Genomic DNA, 6,118 nt, shown 5'->3' on the forward strand with positions numbered 1-6,118 from the left:
ATTATACAGCTGATATACAGCATGGCTATGGACAACATGGAATATCAGGAAATATCTGACTGCTAAATGCTGCGAATGACCAATCAGAATCAAGTATAGAAAGCTGTGTAATAAGACTATCTAGAATGTACTTCATCATCCTCCCTGTTCTATGAATATGGGTCTGCTGTGAACTAGTCAGACAGTAAAAGAAAAAAATATATATCTTTCATTGCCTCTCTCAGGGCTTCTTTGTCATCTTGCATTCCTTTTCCGGTTCAGCAGACAGGATCAGACAGGACTCTAACAAGCATCATTTTGGGTGGCCATTTAGATGCCATGCAGCTAGTGGCTGGTTTTATTGCTCAGTCTGTATTAATGGTCTTTCATGGTAGCAGCATACATCTTCACTGATTGACCAGTGTGGCCCACAGCCTTGATTTATACTGGGACAACACAATCGTATTGCACAGTAAAACCTATCTTGAGGTGTCATTAAGATCTATCCTGATTGTTCTTTTTATTTGTGCTTAAAACCTAGATGCACATAGGGGTGTGACGATAACCGCATCACCGCAATATCGCGTTAATGAGATGCCTACCGCGGTGTGAGGTCATCACCGCACTTTCTTTTTTTTTTTTTTTTTTTGAAAGTCACAGGAGTGCATATGGTGTGTGATATGAACTATAAACACATTAATATTTTCTTATAATTTACTGTATTCTGCGAGTCCCATGTTCAAGTGCTTCTGGAGAAAAAAAAACGCTTCCTGCGCAAGGGAGGGACAGTCCGTTAAACATATGGGGGATTTATTTTTGTGTGTGTGTCTGATTATTATTAATTAACTGCTAGGTTTCAGTACTTGTGATGTTTACAGATAATGTTCAATTAAATACAAACAAACACAGGCATAAAAGACAACGTGAACAGTTGGAGTTAGATTTTAATTGCAAGTAGCGATCTCTCTCATGTGGTAGGCTATAGGCAATAACAGTTGACGGCGCTAGCCGAATGATTTAAAAAATAGCCACGAATCTAGTGTCTAAGCCAAATACTGTGTCGCCTTTGAGGCAGGTGACAATTAAGGGGAAGCCGGTGAATTTGGACTAGGCAATATGCCGTATTTGTCGCACAAAAGTATCCGTCTCGCGAGAGATACCACTAACTTAAGACCACATCTTAGAAAAATTAACCATCCTGTGGCGTTTGCTGGACTTAAGTGCAGCACACCTGACCTACCTTAGGTCGGCGACACTAGCTGCGTGGCGTGTCCGTTTTTATTTCGGCTCCCATGTTAACAGGTTAGAGCTTGCACACTGCCTGCGTGAGACGCGCGTCTCAGTTGCGGCACGAGCCGCGCGGAAAAAAGCGTGCATGCTAGAAATAGAACCGCGCCTATTTTTCACGCAAGCCTGTTGGAAGCGTTTCCTGGCAAAATAGAATAGGAAAAAAAAATGTGTATGTCATTTTGACATGAATACATATTAATAAATTACATTTTGATGTTTGAAAGTTTGGGTTTTGACATAAATGCAGATATAAATGTAATTAAAAAAAATATTATCGATTTTCAAATATTGCACCTGTCAATACAGAACGAAATATTCTGTAGCCTATTTTGCCATCAATACTGCCGACGCTGTCTTTGCTGTTATATATTTATGTTTAACATTAAGTATAGGCCTTCCACAACTCTCTCGCCATATATCACCAATGAGGCTTATGTCTCCTAGCAGCAGCAGCGCTGTTTCTGGTGTGCAAAGACATAAAAAAAAGCCACGCAGCTGACACGCAACAGAAACGCCACACTCACACCACGCAGCCAGTGTGTCGCCGGCCTTAATAGTTAATTATTAATATTTACAATTTAATATAAATGTTAATTTGTTTATTTGTTAATAAAGAATACTGCTTTATGTTATTCATAAATAACAACTGGGGGGTCGGTTAACCGCCAAACCGCGAGATTTGTTGCTTCTTTACCGCGGTAAGAAAAAATCCCATACCGTCACAGCCCTAGATGCACAATGAATCAAGAAAAAAAAGGTATCACGTCTAAAGGGTGGTCTTTAACATTTGACAAAAATTAGGCCTACTCATGGGAACTGTGTTAAAGTCACTCTGTAAATGTAGTATTTATATATTATTTTGAAAAAACAATTTCCTGAATATCAAAATAATACAAAATAAAAAAAATAGGTAAGTATTATTTTAGGAGAGGTATTATTTGAAGAACACTTTATAAAGTTCACATACAAATATTTTGTAAAAAGAAAAGAAAAAAAAAGGTAATAAAAAACGTACATTTACCTAAATGTGGACAATTGTTCTTTGCATATTACTTTTGGATATTAAAATAACTAAAAAATGTTTCTCTATAACAGACATAACCATTTATTCAGCCTGTCAGATTTTGAAGAAAGCCTGTGAGAGATGCAAGCATTAAATAACGTCTAAGGTTTTCTACACTTTTCCTCTTGTAAGGGTAGAGACAATACAAAAATATAAATTTTTTTGCTTCTTCACTTCTCTTTTCTTACACTTTTCTAATTTCCCATTTAAGTTAAAATAAATTTATTTATTTTTTACTGATTGACTTACTGAACCACAGGCAAATGAAAAGCCCATTGAAACTGCAGCTTCAATTCTGTAATACAAATGTTTTTAAAAAAAAGATATTTGAAGGGTGAAAGCATGTTTTTACCCACTGAAAACTAAGACTTAGTGTTTGAATTTGATGATGATGAAGTTCTAGCATGTTTTTATCTTCTCTAAACAATGTCTGATATTGTATAACAAGCTACTTTATATTCGCACACTGTTATTTCAAGTTGATTTTAGAATGGCCTGCTGTTTATTTTTCTCCCAATTTGTCTGTCATCGTCTAATAAGGCAAATACTCAACTGAGACATTTTGTAAACCATGGTTAGTAAAAATTGTCTAGGATTAAGCAGTGTTTTTTTTTTATTTTTTTATTTTTTATCAGAAATCAGTCATCCAAGTAGAGTAACAGTGAAGTCTGCATGAACTTATGTCTTCTTTAGTTGAGACATAATTAAACTTATCAAGTCTGCCTGCTATGTTATGCAACACTATACTGTCCTGCCTTACAATGTGCCTGAACAATGCTGTAGACTACCGCTTTATTCATGCACATAAAATCACTATCTATCATTGTCTTTTCATTTAGGCCCCTATGACTTAATTCTTTTTTATTTAACATTAACTTACCATTAATTATACATCTGTCTGTGTTACAGTTCAGTGAGAGGATGAAACCCAGAGTCAAACATCAAATTGATTGTGTTTTAATGACTTATTTTAATTATGTTTTGTTTATATTATTTAGCGTTGTTTATGATGTGCTGTGGTGCTACCTAATATCCCTAAATATATAATCAAATCTAACTTAATCGAACATCTTCATAAACAACAGAGAATCAATTTATCTTTTTTTGCTGTCCTATAATGACTGTCAACATTTTTATACATTTAGTCCACAGCCATTTAATTCTAAATTAGACTAAATTAGTATTTAATAAAAAATGTTTTTGAATGTATCCAGAATATATCATCCCATAAGTTCCAAAGAGAAGACGAAAAGAACAAATGTTCCTTGAGATGAGCGAGCACACAAAGATGTTCGTCTGAATACTGAATTGAGAGGTTTTCAAACTTGTGAAATCACAGAGAAGCATAACTTGGATTTTGACAAATCCTGGCTATACTTACAGTACCCAAATTCCAAGTTTCTGCATGCTCTGTTTTTCATGTAGAAAGATATAACCGATATAACAGACATAACCATTTATTCAGCCTGTCAGATTTGGAAGAAAGCCTGTGAGAGAAGCAAGCATTAAATCACGTCTAAGGTTTTCTAGATTCCAAGACAAAACATGAAACCTTTTGGAAGAAACTTCTGGTGATCTAATGAGGTGAAAATTGAGATGCGTGACTTGAAAGAAAAGCTCTATGTTTGATGCAAAAACAATAAAAATAACCAAAAAGCACAGTAGTAACAGCAATAGCTATGAGGTTTAGCAGGAGAAACTCAAAAGCATGTTACCATGAAAACAACGCAGATGGAACCACTGGCTATAACCTCACATCTGGGCACTTTAAAATAAAAAACGTTTCTTCTTTTAGTCACTTTTTTCCCCCCGCTGGTTGTGTTCTTACAATTATTGTCTAAAAGACAAAGTCTAAAAAGTGTAGCTACAATAAATGCTGATGCATAACATTGAATTGCTCTAAACAGACAACAGTACCACTGCCACATAAAAAAAAAACCCAATAACTGTGTATTACTGACTGGTTCCAGAGAAAGTGCATTTGAGGTTGAGAGTGAAGGTCTGCAGCCAGTCTCCATTGTCCTGGAAATGCAATTCAATATAGGCTAATTAAAACATTTATTTCATTCGATGTTGTTTATGAACATGTAAGCCACATGTTTTCATATTCTGTGGGTGGTCTTTGTACGTTTAACAGTTGAGGTTTAACCAGTAAGAACAATGACCATTCTCTCTAAAATAGACCTCCAACATCCAAAAGGTAAATCTAGGAAAATTATCTGTCGTCGAGAGGAAATGGCTCTGTTCCCACATGTCCTGTAGCCATGAATATGATGAACTTTAATCTCAAAACTGGCCATCATCATTACTTTTAATACATAAACAAAACAAGAAATGATACACTCAGATTCATTGATACAAGATTACTGATGTATAAGCTAATCTTGAATTATGTATGTTGTTTTTGTAAAAACAGATACTGTATGTAATTATTCATATGAAGAGCATAGCCCTGTTTACAACTGAATGCTTTAATAAGCAATGTGAACACATAGGGCTTCATAGACTCTGTATGGAATGTAAATTGGTGACGTTGTGGTGGCCATGTAAAGACAGTTTACAAAGAGTTTGGTTGTTCTGAATAAAATAGCCCATTGTACTGCATGTAGTAGAGATGCACATAATCAGAATCGGCCGATAAAAGCTATTATTTTCACTATCGGCCATCATTGTTTAAAAATAGACGATGATCAGGGCCGAATATATCCTGTCTATCAAAAGGGTCCGGAAAATGTGCCAGACTGCAACTCATACTGTGTGTGAAGAAAATCTCTCGTGTTGAATTTAGGGCAAGTTGACGCAACAATAAACAGTTAACAGTTAAAAAAAATTACGTTTCTTTAACAGTTAAAAAGAGCTAAAAGCAGTCTCTGTTTGACCCTATGAATCACCCGCAGTTCAAGCCAGGCCCGCGGTTTTTCCCTACAACAAACTTTATTTGTAGCCCGCCTCCCGTCCAATAATCGCAAAGACATTTGTGCTTTGTTACTTATGATAAGAAACATCTTTCAAATTCTGTCCATTTTATCACGAAATTCAAACAATGAATGTAATTAATTTATTCAACAATAAATGGCGTTTCGATGCTCTTAAATGTGAGGTGACAGATCGCTGTAGGCTAGTCATAGGCTATAGGCCTACACAGTGAACTACTTGTGAACAATGTCACCTAACATTGCATTTACCTAGGGAAATGTATCTAATATTCACAGTTCGTTTGGTTAGCAATAAAAAACACTAGAGGAGCTAATTTAATTTGATATATATTTGAATAAATTTGCCATGAAGACAAGTGCTTATGAAAACCATGTGCAACTGAGTTGTATAGCCTACAAACATTTAAGTTATTACTTAACGTGTAATTATTATATATGAAAATAAATAGAAGTTGAATAATACCCCTGTTGTTAATTGTAACCTCTAATATTATAGTAATGTACCAAATTAGAGGGTTCTATAGTTTGCAGCAATATTTGGAGATTTATTTATTTTTTCTTAAGAAAAATCTAACTATCAGTATCAGCATCGGCATATATCATTCTGAATAATCAGCAGTCGTTAATGGCTGGGAAAATTAGTATCGGTGCATCTCTACTATGTAGTACAAATGCTGCCTACAAATTAAAAAATTGTATGTGAAACAGTATACAGTATGCAATGATAAAATTATCCAATCATTATATAGCTAGGCTACATAGTTGTCAGGGTAGGGTACATAATGCACACTGTGAAAAAACAACAAAACAAAAAACCTAAAGTACTGTAGAGTCCTGAGGTCTATCTTTT

This window comes from Leuciscus leuciscus (assembly GCF_965113295.1).
Source record: "Leuciscus leuciscus genome assembly, chromosome: 5".
NCBI classification, from domain to species: domain Eukaryota; kingdom Metazoa; phylum Chordata; class Actinopteri; order Cypriniformes; family Leuciscidae; genus Leuciscus; species Leuciscus leuciscus.